This window comes from Delphinapterus leucas, chromosome 13, assembly GCF_059928025.1.
Source record: "Delphinapterus leucas isolate spDelLeu-1000000601 "Yukka" chromosome 13, BTC_Dleu_Yukka2, whole genome shotgun sequence".
NCBI lineage: Eukaryota > Metazoa > Chordata > Mammalia > Artiodactyla > Monodontidae > Delphinapterus > Delphinapterus leucas.
Genome location: NC_143141.1, coordinates 37,461,126 through 37,477,001, shown reverse-complemented (window position 1 = coordinate 37,477,001; position 15,876 = coordinate 37,461,126). Strand labels below are relative to the sequence as shown.

Sequence of the window (15,876 nt, the reverse complement as noted above, 5' to 3'; positions counted from 1 at the left end):
GAGCACTGCTGCTCTGGATGCTTTGCCAAAAGAAACATTCAGATGTTAACACTGTTGGGAAACATGACTGAGTAAAGCAAAATACGCAAAGGTAGAAAAACCGTAAGACTCAAGAAAAGTCATCATTCTGTCCATCAGGCAGGACAAGGCAATAAATGCTCCACTGGGAACTGGGTTACAACAGAAATAATAGAGTGACTAGTTTAGGTTGGAGGCATATTCCCCTAGGTGACCTCCAGATAAATGTTAAAAGAGACAGCTAAAGAGAGGCTATGTGTACAATGCGTGTCAATTTCCATTATTTTGATAAACACACATTGCAGCTGGTACAGCACAAATCTCTGGTTTACATTGGGCTATTATTTAATTAGGCCAACCCTTAATGACTCATGGTATTTTGTCATTTTAATGATTCTTTATTTTTCTCGCATCTAATTGGTAAATCACTGCTTATCAGAGTTTATGGTCTCTTCCTTTATTTTACCCTCTTCTAGCCGCTGTCCAAGGTAATGTGAACTTCAGGCTATTGACTTTCCTCATTCCTCAGTGGAGCTTGTCATGGAAAATTAAGTTTTTGACAAATCAACAGCCTATGTGCAGTGTTTCTTACTGGGTATAACTTTGAAGAATTTGGGAACTGTCTAGTTTTGGCCTGGAGTCACATAGCAGCTTGAGACCTTGTCATTTACATCAAGCTCGAAAATATACATCTTGATACATTGCAGTATTTCTTGGACTCTGATGGTATCTGTGAGCATGATGAAAAGGGTTTTCACCACCAGATTTGAAATGTTTGGCTTTTTTTTGTTTTAATCACAGACTTCTTTTGTTTAAAACAAGTTCAGACAGTAGTAAGAGTGAAGAGATTTCAGATTAATTCATATGATATCTTCTCAGAAGAGTCTCTTTTTAAAGAAGCAATTATTAAGCCATCACATTAGTTCCGTGCAAATGGAAAGATCAGAGTTAATTAATCTTATCCTGAGTAAGAGAAATGACAAATAGCAATTAAATATTTTGAGTTCCTCAAGGAATTTGCTTGCTTGCTTACTCCTTGTTTCTCAAGGGAGGGAGTTACTCTCATAATATGGAATATACTTGGTAGAGAGGGCTAAGGCTAGTGATTCACATATCCTGATTATTTTTCTTCAGCATGAAGAATGTATAATGGGAATTTTGGAGTCACAGAAACCTAGCTTCTAATTTCTATTCTACCATTTGCTAACTATGAAACCTTGGCTAGTTTACATGAACTCCTCATCTATGAAGCAGAGCTATAGGGCTGACCGTCCTCAGTGATCACAAGGCAGCCACCTGTTTCTCCATAGGTTAGAGCTAGTGTAAAATAAGGCCCCTATAAGAGTGCAACTTGAACCCAAAAAGTTTTTTTCAAGAACAATGGAAAATATAACTTATATTTCTAATATCACACTGCTTTGTGCTTTATTTTATAGAGTACTTTGAGGCTAAGTCTACACCCCATAATGTTTGAATTTATTCGATAAAACCAGATCAAATAATAGTAATACCAAAATATGACAATAATAATAATTGATATTAGTCTGATGGAGGATAGTAGGTAGAAAGTACTCTTTTGGCTAAATGGCCTCAAGTCATTGGCTGGTTGCCTTCCTTACTAGTCAGTTGATCTTTGAGGCACCATTAGACTTAAGGACCAACGTTTTTATTGAGGAAAATAATAAACAATTATATTAATTAGACATTGCTTACACTTTTACTGGAAGTCTAATGATTTGTTGATTTTAAGTTAGATGTCTGTCTTCATTAAAGTCATTAATACTCTAAGTGAACTTGTGCTTGAAATTCCATAACTATTTAGAAATTACACACAATTTTGCTTTATGCTGCAGACCCTTAGGCAACGAACATTTTCCGATTGCAGACATGTAAAACTAGAAACTGAGCTCTTTAGGAATTTGTTAATAAATGTTTCTCCTTCACAGTTGAAAATGGAAATAAAACAAACACAAAAGTGTAAGGGACAGAACCGTCAACAAAATTCTATGGATATTAACGTCTCTTGGCTGTGGGTACATGTCTTCTACACCTGGTCACAAATTAGCACAGCCAGTATCTGAGGTGTGACTGGCATTGACATTCACTATTCAGTCTTCACCAAAATACCAGAAGATGTAGGACCCGTGCTTTCCCAAGCCTTATTGCCCAGTGAGTGCAACTATATTGCTTTTGATAACATATATCTTGAGACTATGAGCCCCGTGCAGAGTCTCCCTTTTAAGTGATTTTTTAGGGGTCTTTGTGGTGGTGTAGTAGTGATAATTATAACTTTATTTCTAATGTCCACTGCTCTAGTGATCTTTGGCTCTGTGGACCACAGATGGACCCAGAGCTGCAGTATGTAAAGACCTTGACCTTCCCTTGGACATCTGATCTCTAGGCAGCTTCTTCAACTATACCCAACAGGAAAGCACCTTTAGCTCTTGTGACCAGCTTTTTCACAACTTTCTCACAGCAGAATTGTCCAGATGTTATGGGGAAGGGAAATGAGAAGAGGAAATGACAGGGGTTGGTGAGGTATGGAAAGATTTTATGGTTACGATATAGTTTGTAATTGGCCTAAAAATTATAAAAATTGAAAAGGGTAAAAAATATCAGTATGGCTATATTCATACAAGAACCTGTATACAGAAGTTTTAGTTATAATAACCCCAAACTGGAAACGACCCAGGTGTCCTTCAATGAATGACTGATTAAACAAACTGTGGTATATTCATACCATGGAACACTACTCAGTAATTGAAATTAAAGAACTACTGATATATGCAACAACTCCAGGGAATCTCCACGGAAATATACTGAGTGAAAATCCCAATAGCAATCCCAAAATATTACATACTGTACGATTCCATTTATATGACATTTTTGGAACAACAAAAACCCAGAAAGAGAGAACAGATTGATGGTTATCAAGGGTTCAGAGAGGGAGCAGGAGAGAGATGGGTATAGTTATAAAAGGGAAACCCCAAAATTCTTGTGGTGATAGAACTGTTCAGTATCTTGATTGTGATGGTAGATACTCAAACCTACACATGTGATATAATTGTATAGAATTAAACACACACACACACACACACACACACACACACACACACACAAATGAGTACAAGTAAAACTGGGGAAATCTGAATAAGATCTGTGGATTGTATCAATGTCAGATCCTGGTTGCGATACCGTACTATAGTTTTGCAAAATGTTACCATTGAAGAAACTAGATAAAGGGTACAGAAGATCTCTCTGTATTATGTTTTACAAATGTATATGAATCTATAATTACCTCAATTTTTAAAAATCAACTTTTAAAAAGTGGAATGTCATTTCAGATAATAAGGTATAGCATAAACTAAACAATTAAAATTTAGATCAGGTCTAAGATCAAATTTCTATAAAGTTGGTTTATAAATATTTCTTAACCTGCTAAACTACTTTGCCTCAATTTACAAGTCAAAATTTTATGAATAGAAAGTAGAATAATGCATCCAGAAAAAATTTAATAAGACATTCACACTTTCAGAGAAGATCATTTCATCAACTTACACTGATTTCACCTTGGGGAGACCACCGTCACGTTGGTCTCATTGAAAGGGTCAGAGGTTGAGATGGTGTCTTGGACAAAGACCAGTATAGCCTAACCCTCAAATTAAAACTCCCACCCTCTAGTGTCCGCCTACTCTAAGGGTTGATATACATAAGATTGTATATCTTACATATACATAAGATTGTATATAAACAACGATATACATAAGATTCATATCAAGATGTGAAAAATACAGATTTCTAGACCCACGCCTGGAAATGCACATTCAGTAGGTTTCCATAGGGTTCTGGAGTTTTCACATCTTATAAGCAACCCAGGTGATTCTAATCTACCTGGAATCAGAAATCAGAGTCAACTGGAATGCTTATTAAAAATGCAAATTATTTTGAGAACCCACTGCTTTAGTTGCACCAGTCTGTTTTAACTTTATTCTGATGACTCAATTGAATTTATAGAAAGAGGTTTGGGTACTTAAAGGCCTGGGTCATGTTCCTATATGGTTGGGGGTGGAAAGAGAGAAGGAAGCTGTCAAAGAATAAAACCTTCCCAGCCCTCCTCTTCCAATCACAACTCATCAGAGAGCATTTTGCACAGGGAGATCAAAGGCCCCTGCCGAGGAGAAGTTGAAAGACTTTGCTGTTGTAATTCTGGGGCAGAGGTGCTTGGATATAAATGATTCCTAACTGTGGGTTTGGGGGACCTTGCTACGTAGAAATGTAAACACAGATGTCAGGCCTTTTATCCCCACTATGTAAACACACCAGCTGCCAGGGAAAGAAGGAGAAACCCTTTGGAATTAGCTGCATTTTTTTGTCATCTAGAGCATAAAAATTGGCTTCACGCTTGAATTTCCACCAGCAACGCAAAGCCTGTTCACCAGAATAGGGTTGAACAATGAAGGAAACCTCCACTTGCTGATTGCCTCTTTTCTCTAAGTGACATTCAGTTCTTGCCTTTCTCCAACACGTGAGCGGCTGTCCCAGAAGAGGATGATGAGAAGAGATGGTAGCATCCTACCACAAAACCTCTGGACTCATGGAAAAAGTCCCTTAAGCAATATATGGCCTTTTGGTCCCAAGAGCCTAAAATTTATAGTCCTGTGTGACCCAGATTTAAGGAAAACGGAAGTTGCAAACTCTCGTGAGTTTTTGTGAGAAAAACAGAATGGTTTCCCATAAAAAAGGATGTGATTATTCCAATGCATGAATATTTGAAGGGCCACAACTGGTTTAGCCACACCCAAACCACAACAAACCTCTTCTCACACTATTAAATATTTTTTTTTAAAAAAAAGGAAACCATGAAAGGAACTATTTCTGAAAAAAAAATTAAATGTGCAAAAAAAGTATAATAGGAAATGTATTTCTAAACAAAACACTTTAATCCATGGAAAAATGTGTCTTCAATTACATCTCGAGCTAGCCTGCCAACTGGCATATGCGAGTAACTCTCGTGTTTTCTACAGAGCTTCAGTTCTGAAAGACCTGAAGAATCATAGCAAAAGCATATAAAGAAAATTCATTGGAAGGGAATTCTTTTTTTCTGAAAACATTAATGGTGGTCAAACAGATCTTCTGACAATGGATAATAAGCTGGTTGTTGCATTATTAACAATACGCAACAGTCCATGGTGATAAAAATAATCTGAAATTACTAAGCCCACACATGTGAACTTATTGGGCAGAGACCACTGTGGTTTAGGACACATTAGTTCTAACAAGTGGTCCATCAGAGTATTGTAAAAGGATTATCACAGCAAGCTTTTTAAAGGATTCTCTTGCTTAGAAAGGGCCAGCCAAACTGTCAATATGTGATAGAAGAACGAATCAATTTAAGATAAATGCTTCATAGGTATTAACTAGAAGTTCTGTCCTGCTGGTGTTTGGCTTATAAGATACTATTTTCCATAGTCAGGTTATGGACCACAACTAAAGATCGGTGGAGACACTATCGTCTACTTAAAAATAGGTTAGTTCATAAATCCATTTGTTTCTAAATTCAAAAGATCAGAAACAAACAATCCATTTGTACACTTTTCTGCTTTTACAAGAGAGTCCTAGATGTTGATTAATTGCATTCCATCTACCTCCTCTTGCTTATTTCAAAAACTCATGTATATATGGATGGATGGATGTGTGTGTAAATATATTTGTGTGTGTGCATGGATGTGTGTGTATGTGTGGTATCTATTATATGTATGTATGTATGTATCCAAGATTCAAAAAGCACACAGACCAGAACATCTTGAAAATTCAGACTTCAAATGGCTGTGCATGGCAGCCAATACCCACTGTGAGTTCAGGCAACGTTGACCTTCCTTCATTAGGAGAATGAAGTTTGATAAACCGAGTAAGTAATATAGCTTATATAATTCATAATTAATGTAATATGGCAAAGATACACATTGTGGTTTGTCCCTGTGTGACTCTCCAGACTAGTCTCTCACCCATCCTGTGCTGCATTCAATCAAACTGGGTTTTTTGTTTGTTTTCAATTCCCTCAAAGCACCTTTTTTTTTGGTCTTCAGTCATTACTTTCTTCCTTTTGTTTTCTTTGAGTTTTATCTTCACAAGTTAAATAACTGACATATTTAGTTTCAGACCTTCTTTTAAAAAAAATGTTTGGAAGGCTATACATTTTCTTATAGTACAGCTTTAGCTATATCCCCACGTTTTAATAATGGAGTGTTTGGGTTAGAGTTCATTTCTAAATATTAGGTTAATTTTAATAAAATTGCTATTTTTGTAGGTCAAAAATTGTTGCATGTTGGCAATTCTGTGTTAAATTTAATATAAACTAATTTCCATTGTGATTTATTTACCCACAATTAGTGGAAAAGTGTACTTCTTAATTTCCAAATATATGAGTTTTTTCCCAGTCAGCTTTCTATTGTTGATCTCTACGAATTTCACTGTAGTCAGCAGAACTATATATTTTAAACTTTTATTAGTCAGTTTTATGGCCCATTTTATGTGTTCCATTTTAGTAAATGTTTGGTTTGTGCTTGAAAAAAAATTATTCTGCATTTGTTGATTACATTGTTCTATATGAACCCAACTGATAAATCTGCCAATTATGTTGTTCAAATTTTCTGTACCTAAGCTGATTATTTTTGGCTTGCTCTATGAGTTTTTGAAATAGGTATGTTAATATCTCCCACTATGTTGATGGATTTTTAAATTTCTTCCTGAATGTTGTTAGTTTTCATTTTATATATTCTAAGTCTGTGTTTTTAGTTGTTAAAAGGATGGAATTGTTGTACATTCCTGGTTAACTGAACTTTTTATTATTATACAATAATTTTTTAATACCTAGAATGTATTGTTTTTAATTCTATTCTTCAGTATATAATAATCTTTAATTATATGTAAAATAATATACTTTATTATTATTACATATTAATATATATAATCTTTTAGTTAGAATTCATCTTAACATATTTTTTCCCAATTGATGATTTTCAGCTATTCTGTGACCTTATAGTTTTTCTGTATCTCTTGTAAGCAGCATATGCTATATTTTGGATATTTATCTGGGCTAACAATCCTTTTTTAAAACTGGAACTCTTAGCTTATTTATATTTATTGTAGCTAACAATATACTTAAATGTATTTTCAAACATCTAATTATGGACCATTTAATTATTCTACATTAAAAAATTTTTTTCTCTCCTTTCTTGCTGCCTTTTGTATCATTTGACAATTTTTTATCATTACTTTATCCCCCTTCATAATTTAGAGTAATATACACTTTTGATTCTAGAAATTGTAACAGGCCTGTATCATCAAAGTTTAAATTTATTCAATATCTTTACTTCCTTCCCCCAAATAAAAGGGACTCAACTTTTCAATCCCAACCTCCAGCTCTTGACTTAATTCTGTTGTTTTAATGTATTGTCATTTTATTATTCTGAACCACTTAAGACACTGTAATTGTCATTTCACATAGTCAATGAAATGACTATATCTATATAGATATATATAGTTTTATATATATAGATATATACATTATAGTCAATACTTAAGTTTATCCACTTATATTTTTGTTTTCATCATTCATCCTCAGATCTTACACCTGGGATCACTTTCCCTCTACTTGAAGTATATCTGTTAGTATTTCCTTAGTAAGCTTCCTTTGGTGATAAATTCTTAGTATTTGTTTGTCTAGAAATGCTTTTACATTGGATTTACTCTTGAAAGATATTTCTGTAAGCATGCAATTGTAAGATAATATTGTCTCTCTGAATATATCTTCAAGATATCAATTTACTTTCTTGTGACTTAATTGTTATTGTTGAGAAGTCAGTTCTCAGTTGAAATATTATTTCTTTGAAGGTAACTTGGCATTTTTTCCAGTTACTTTTAAGATCTTCTTGTCTGTAGTGTTCTGCAGTTTCTCTATAATGCACTTTAGTATGGATTTTGTTTATTTGCTGGTTTTTCCTACTTTCCATTTCTTTGGATTCCTATATAGGAGATTGGATCTCTCATCCATTCTAGAAAATTATCTGCCATTGTCTTTAAAGTGTTGCCTCTAGTACATGTCCAGTGAGTTACACTGTGGTGACATATGGACCCAAACATGCAGTGGCTCAACACAATAGATCTCTGTTATTTCTTAACAGTCATGAGCAGATGCATAATTAGGCAGGGTTAATCTCCTCTACGTGGTCATTCAGGGACCCAGCTGACAGAAGCACTGCTTCTTAAACATATGGCTTTCCAAAGGCATCTCCACCGAAGTCAGCCAGAAGGAGAAAAGAGCCAGGAGGAACACACATGAAAGGTGTTTTATGAACCAATCTAGAACAGGCACACATAATTCTTGTGTTCATTGACTGGAATGCAAGTGAGGCTAAGAAATACAGTCTATGTGTCCTGGAAATAGAGAGTTTGGATCCTTTTGAGTGGCTAGTAGATTCTGACATACTCTTTCTCCTCTTCTTCTAGATGATGCTAGATCACTTCACTCTATCCTCCCCTTCTCTTAATTTCTCTTTCATTTTTTCCATGACTTTGCATCTTTCTCTATGCTGCACTCTGGTTGCTAAAGATATAGTAATTGGAATATATCTTCTATTTCATTAATTTTGTTAATTCAGCTGAATCTACTCTGCTGTTAAACTCAACCATTGAGATTTTAATTTCAATTGTTCTATTTTTGATTTCTAGAAATTTTATTTGGTACCTTTTCAGATCTGCAAGGTCATTTTTTATAGTTTCTGCACCCAAAACATATTTTTCATCTTGTTCTATTTATTTTGACTTACTAATGATAGTTGTTTTAAATAATTCTCATATATGAAGCATTTAGGGAAGGGTCTGATAATTCTCTCTTCTGTTTCTGCTGGCTTTCACTCATGGTGTCTTATTTCTTTGCATAATGTATAATGTGGATTAAAGGTAAATTCCCCCAGAGAGACCTGTGTTTGTTACTGCCAGGAATCTGAGAGGTTACCAACCTGAAATTGATTTATGCTAACATCTCATCTTCAGAGGGTTTTTTTTTGGGGGGGAGGAGGGTTGGAGTCACCTAAGTTTTGAGCATTCAGAATTCTAATATTTGGGGGGGCTGGCTTGAAGTTTTACTATTTGTCAAGGGATTATTTTTCCTCTTCCACTCAGAGCTAAAGTTAAAAATAACAGCTTTATTTGCAGTCTCCTGGAGTAAAAAGAGAGTTGAGGTATGTTTATTTCTAGTTCACTCTACACCGTGGGTACATACCTTTGGTATCCCAGCTTAATCCTCATGGTTGACCTCCTGGACTCTCCACAATTGTGGGGACAACACTGGGAAGTCTTCCGTCCCCTGTACCCTATGTCTGTGAAAAAATGAAGCTCAAGTTCACCCTGTTTGGAGAATGTACTTAGGGCAAAAGCTAGCTTCCTGCTCTGCTGACCTGAGTTCTTGTTTTCATCTAGTTTTTAGACTTAATTTTGTTCCTGCTCACTGACACATGTGAAAAAATGCAAGATTTTTAAAATAGTCTATCAAACATTTTTGGTTGTTTTCAGTGAGTGGGTCAGTTAGAATATTTCATTTCTCCTGCTGGAAAAGGAAGTTCACTTCTACTGGTCTGGTGCTGTCAACTCATTTCCTCATACAATTTCCTCTCACAAGCTTCCTGACTTCCCTTTCCTGAGTATTCCTGTAGCATTCAGAACATACTCTTATTGTAATAGGGAAGAACAAATCTGACTCCATATTAGATCTGTTGGTTTTACCTCAACCTTTGTATTCTATTGTTTGTGCTTTGAGTTAAGAATGTTGCCTATAGCCTGAAATATACAGGATAGCCCATTCTCAAGGCTCTGACCTCTAAGGGTATAACATTTTCCCACTCATATAGAGATAAAAAGTTGCAGAACAGAGAATAACATTTGTCTTGTTGGAGGTTCATAGGAACGTAGTGACCTGACCTATGTGGGCAGCCAAAAGAACAAAGGATTCCAACACCAAGGAGTTTGCATCAACCAACCACACCTCCTCCCTTTTTTAGTATAAAAGAAGCCTGAATTCTGACTTGGGTAAGATGGCTCTCTAGGACATTAGTCTGCCATCCTCTCAGACATCTGGCTTTCCAAATAAAGTTGTTATTCCTTTCCCAAACACCTCGTCTCCCAATTTAACGGTCTGTCATGCAGTAAGCAGAATGAATTTGGATTTGGTAACATTATCTTACTATTTACTACATGGCATTGTAATTTCTAGTTTGTCCATATTCTTGGTAAACTGCAAGTTTTGAGAAAGTAGGAATCATGACTGTTTTGTTATCTTTTATATCTCTAGTAAGAATCAGAGTGTTTCAGGTATACAGGAAGCACTGAATAAGTATTCATTGAATAAAGGAATGCATATGTGAATTAACCTCTGTCTCCCACTTTCCCTATCTGCTTTGAGTGGCTCCTGGACATTTTCTGGGATCTTTTTGTTATGATTTACTGTTAGTTTTAGGATAGTTTGGCCTTTAGGTAATATGTTGGCATACCAGTAGATTCAGTGAACTTGGTAAATATTAAGTATGTGCTTTTGAAATCAAAAACATCTCCTGAAATGAATTATAATTATTGGTTAAATACTTTTCAGATGGTCTTTAAAATATTGTATGACTATTGAGGTACTTCGTTAACTAACACTTAAATGATACGGTAAATACTTGGAGGAGTCTAGAGAAAAGCAAAGAATGCTTTAGCTGCCCTATATATCAGTTTTATTGTGCAATGGAGACTCCAGGAACCATATCCTGAAGTTGAGGTGGTAGTTACCCTTCCCCACTGTCGTCTGTTCAGAAACATGCAGTCATCATGCTCAGCTGCTGACGATTAGGCTTGTTGTCACTTCCTGTCTCTTCTGTGACTCGTTCCCGTTCACCTTCACCTCTAAGCCTCCAGCTTCCTTCCTAGTCGTCTGCGTACAAGAGGTTGTGAGTAAAGTTCCACCCAGCCATTTCATTCATCCTGTGGTGAATGCTGTTTTCAGAATTAAAGACCAGAATGTCCTGATTAAACACTTAATTAGACATAATAAAAAAATATTGCCAGTTTTAAATAATTGATTCACTCATTAGTTTAATATGCTAATGACAGAGCCTTGAGAAAAGGAAATGGAATAAAATTTACCCTCTAAGAAAGTGGGTTGAAATTAGATTTTTACACTTAGATTTTTCAGAGTAAATTACCAGCTCCTGATAGATGAGAGCAGTCTAACTAGTATTTCATTCACTGCATGGACCTCTAATAGCTAAACTTTTTGCAAATGACAGCATTCAGGACTGGCCTTTAGTTATTTACTGTTATAAACTTCCATATGCTGTGAGATACAATGGAAAGAACCCTGCACTGGTTAACTGGTTTAACTGGTTTGTGTTCCAATCACATTTGTCACTTCCCTAATGTGTTCTGGGAAAGCCTCCCAATCTCTTTGAGCCTTCACTTGCCCTGATGTTAAGATGAAGACTGAGATTGTGTCCTAGACAACTTTTTGTCTCTAACACCTTTCTTGGTACCTACCTAGTACTAGGCACTCAGTATATATTTATCGAATTAATAAAAGAAGAAGAGTAGATCAGGTAATATCTTAAGTACCTTTCAATTCCAAAATTCCATGATTCTCTCTAATATTTACCTTTTCTTGATTTTTGTCCCAAATTTCTAGGCAAAATGACTTTTGAGGCCTGTGCAAACCAATGATTAGAGGGAAAGATAGAAAATTCTGATTCAGCACCAAGAGTGAGCTGAACTTGTAAAAAATCATTTATTAATTATTTCTACTGACATCCATGATCTGGAATATTATATCAGAAAATTTTAGGAGGACTCACTTACATCACAGATCTTATTCTTTGCCATCATCCTCGTGAGAGGTGTAAGAAAATGAGGAACAACAAAATGGCAAGATGGAGAAGATTATGTGAGATGTCTGTTGACCTGGTGCACAAAATATTGTTCCACAAATAAAGCAAGATGCAGAGACTAGTCCATAATATAATCGTATTTTAATAAAAATAAGAAGTAATTATAAACACACATACATATTCTATGTGTGTTGCAGGGAGATACGTATTTGTATGAGCTTAGGAAAAATGTATAGTTGACTACCCAACAAATTGTTAATTTCTGTTTCTAGGGCTGGAGGGGGTCGGTGAGTGTTTAGATGGGAGAGGATGGGAGGAAGGTATGGAAGGGAGGAGATTTGCATTTTTCTTTGCCCACTTCTGTTCTGTTTGGCTTGTTTTATAAGCAATTATAATTTTCACTTCCATCTTCAAACTAAGAAATGAGTAAAACATAGTGGTTCCCCAATTTAACTTGTGATAGCATTCCAAATAATTCATAATTCAATCAAAGTGCCTAGATTGGCCTCCAGGACCCTTATGTTCTGGTCTCTCACTACCTCTGAGACCTCATCTCCTGTGAGTCTTCTCCTCATTTACTCCCTTCCAGCCACTCTGATTCTCCTTAACATTCCTCAAACATGCTAAGCTTGCTCCTACCAAGGGCCTTTGTACTGGCTGCCATCTCTTCCTGGAAACTCTTCCTCTAGATGTCCACATGGCTCTCTCCTCATGTCGCTCAGATTTCTGCTAAAATGTCACCTTTTTGGCCACTATATATTTTGTCCCTCTTCCCTGGCACTCTTTTGCCTGCTTTATTCTACTTTCTTTTTTTCCATGAAATTTATTGCTATCTGAGAGGCTATATATTATTTACTTGTCTAGTTGCTTACTGATCTGATCTCCTTATATTGGAATGTTTCCCAGTGCCTAGAACAGTGCCTTACATACATGTGACATTCAATTAATACATACAAAGGTGAATAAGTCAGGTGTGGTCCATTCTCATGGAGCAATCTAGTGCCATCTGGGGCACGCATTCTGGTCTATACAGTTGATATGGGTTTTTACAAAGAGGGAACAGAAATAGGAGGAGTTTAAACCCAGGTTTCCTTCTGCTCCTAGCCCCCGACATCTAGTGACATCACTCAGGTTACTCTGCTAATCTTGACCTATTACCTCTACCCTTTACTTGGTTGTCCAGGTTCACTAGACAGGATCAGACTCAGCAAAATCATGTCTTTCAGTTTGTCTAGTCACCTAACATTTGTTTATTTGATGTCTCCAACTAGATTGTCTCAATCTTGTTTTAATATACCCAATATGGAGCATAGACCCATTTAAGAGGCAAAGTGAGCAGTATATTCTCACCCCTGGATTCTTCACTGAAATATTCTATCTCCAGCTTTTCTATGTCAGTAGGTAAGCATGTTCCATTTATGCTAAGATGCTCTTAGAAACAAATGAAATAAAGCACAATTCATTTGGCTTAACCAATCAAGATTTGTTGGCCCTCAGAATAAATACAGTCTCAAGGAACGGCAGTTTCATGGTTGACAGATCCAGCTTCTCAGTCATGTCTCCAAAGACCCAATTTCTTTTCATCTTTCTGCTCAGCAATCCTCAACCTGAGTTCTATCCTAATACTTACTCTCCTACTTGTAGCAGGATAATTGTCTGACAAAGTCAGGGATACAATCATCCTTGCTCAAGTCCAGTAGGAGAGATTCCTTCTGCCCCAGTATTGCAATAGTGCTAAGATACACACTGATTGGACCAATGTGGGGCATATGTCTTCCCCAGAATGAACGGCCATAACCAAGGGAATGGAATGTACTGATTGGGTTTAGCCAATCCAAGACCACCCCTAGATCAGGGAGTGAGGTCAGCTTCCTCTAAAGACTATTGGAGGAGAGGAGAAGAGAATCCAACAGTGAAAATCAGGATACTCTTAGAACAAATGTCCACTACAAATATCACTATAGGGAGGGATGTGAGGGCAAAGGGAAAAGGCTCATCTCAACTTTCTATGGGCCCCAGAAAGTCCACAACTACAGCTTTTTCATTTGGATTCCCAATGTCCTAAGTCTCTCTAGAGCATATTTATTGGTTGGAAATTACATGGACTCCAGGAGAATTAAGTCTGAGTCTAAATGATGGGCCTGGTCAGTGCACAGGGGATGTTCTCAGTTAGGGACTTGCCTCTACAAAAAGGCCAAAGGATTTCCCGATAGAGATGGCAATGCCAGAAAAATTAAGTTGTTTTTTTTCCCTCCTTATCCCAGTTTAGAAACTGAGGATGGGAAGGAAAGGGGGAATCCATTAGAACAATAAAAACTAAATTTTATATCTGTTAGCAATTCTTTCCCCATTTAAGCATTAATAATCTTCTACCAAAAAAGCATCAGTGTCTATATCACATTCTTGTAGGGATAGTCCAACCTGTCACTGAGGAAGTACTAAGAAAGCTCCAAGAATCAAAGAAAATGCTCAGTGTAAGTCGATGGCATTAATTTTTTTTCTTATTGTGGAGAATTTTAAGCACATAAAAGTACAATGAACTGCTATGTAGCCATTATCCAGCCTCAACAAAAATCTACACATGGCCAATCCTGGTTTCAGCCACCCCTTCCCCCATATTATTTTGAAGCTAACTGTATACCATGTAATTTCACCTGTAAATATTTCAGTATGTAACTCCTGTATCTCTAAAAGATGATCAGATCTTTAAGAAACCACTATACCATTATCACAGCCTTTAAAATTAGCAATATTTTGTAAATAATTATCAAATATCTAGTCAGTGATCACATCTACAGTTCGCATGAACGTCATAATTTTTAAATTTGTATGTTTGAATTAGGAGGCAAATGAAGTCCACATATTATAATTCATTTATAAGCATTTAAAGTATCTATGGGTTCCATCTCACTTCTCTTTTGTCTTTCTTATAATGTGTTTGTTAGGCAATCAGGTAATAATGCCCTGAAGATTTTTCCACAGTCTGGATGAAGCTGAATGCAATCCCATGGTATAGGTTAACACTTTTCTCTCTTCTCTCCTGTAAGTTGGTAGCTGGAGCTAGAATCTTCATCAGACTCAGGTGTGGATGGCATTTTGAACCATCAGTCAAGGAAATGTATTCATATATCTTCTCGTAGATATATTCAAAAGTGCCTGAGAGATTCCAAGCTACAGCGAGGTGCCATTTTGTTTACAGCAAATAAATAACCCAAATGGAGGGAGTTCGCATGGCAGGTTGTTATTCTGAAACTCACACAGCTAACATTTCCAAGTTGGAGGAAAATACACTGCACGAGTGTGGGTCTGCAAGTCTGTACTGTACTCTCATTTGTAATGATGCAAGCACGTTGCTGTATATTTCATTGACCAACCTACTGAAGCAATGGTGTGCCGAAACCCAGTATAGAACACAGAATATGAAAGCTTGCTTAGAAATTATTTAGTCTGTTCCTTCTGTTTTTTCAAAGCTCAGAGAAGTTAATGATGTGCAGTTAAAAGACATGGCAAGTGGAGACCCCAGAGCACCTGATTTCCAATCAATGGCTTTTTTCACCATCTCTCTGCTAAAAGGCTAAGGATAGTTCAATTCACCTGCCTCAAATCTATGTAACCTTAAGTCTTCCCATCATTGTCCAAGAGCTGGACCCTAAAGAGAGATTTCTTTGAAACTAGGGAGTAGAAGATCTCCCACCCACCTACTTTCATTATCAGCTGGGATTATAGTATTTCACCGCTCACCCTTCTTACCTGGGGATGGAACAAAGGTGAATCCTTGCTTTCCCCTGAGGCTCCAGTATCATCGACAGTGTCATCCTCTCATTCCTTTGCAAGTCTAAGCAGCTCGCTCTGCTTCTCATTCGTTTCTCTCCCTTTTTTTCTCAAGACCCTGCTCAGATTCTGGTTATTCCATCCATAAGTGACGGTAACCTCTTTTCCTGTTCAC

General features: G+C 36.5%; 1 long non-coding RNA gene across 3 annotated transcripts in view; it reads right to left on the bottom strand.

The window, feature by feature from the left end:
* Positions 1-10,279: 10,279 nt before the first annotated feature.
* LOC111186566 (uncharacterized) overlaps positions 10,280-15,876 on the bottom strand; it is a 35,251-nt gene continuing 29,654 nt past the window's right edge. For all 3 annotated transcript variants that reach the window (XR_002647882.2, XR_016395428.1, XR_002647883.2), the window contains one exon: positions 10,280-11,046. This is a non-coding gene — a long non-coding RNA (uncharacterized LOC111186566). The remainder of the gene's footprint in view (positions 11,047-15,876) is intronic.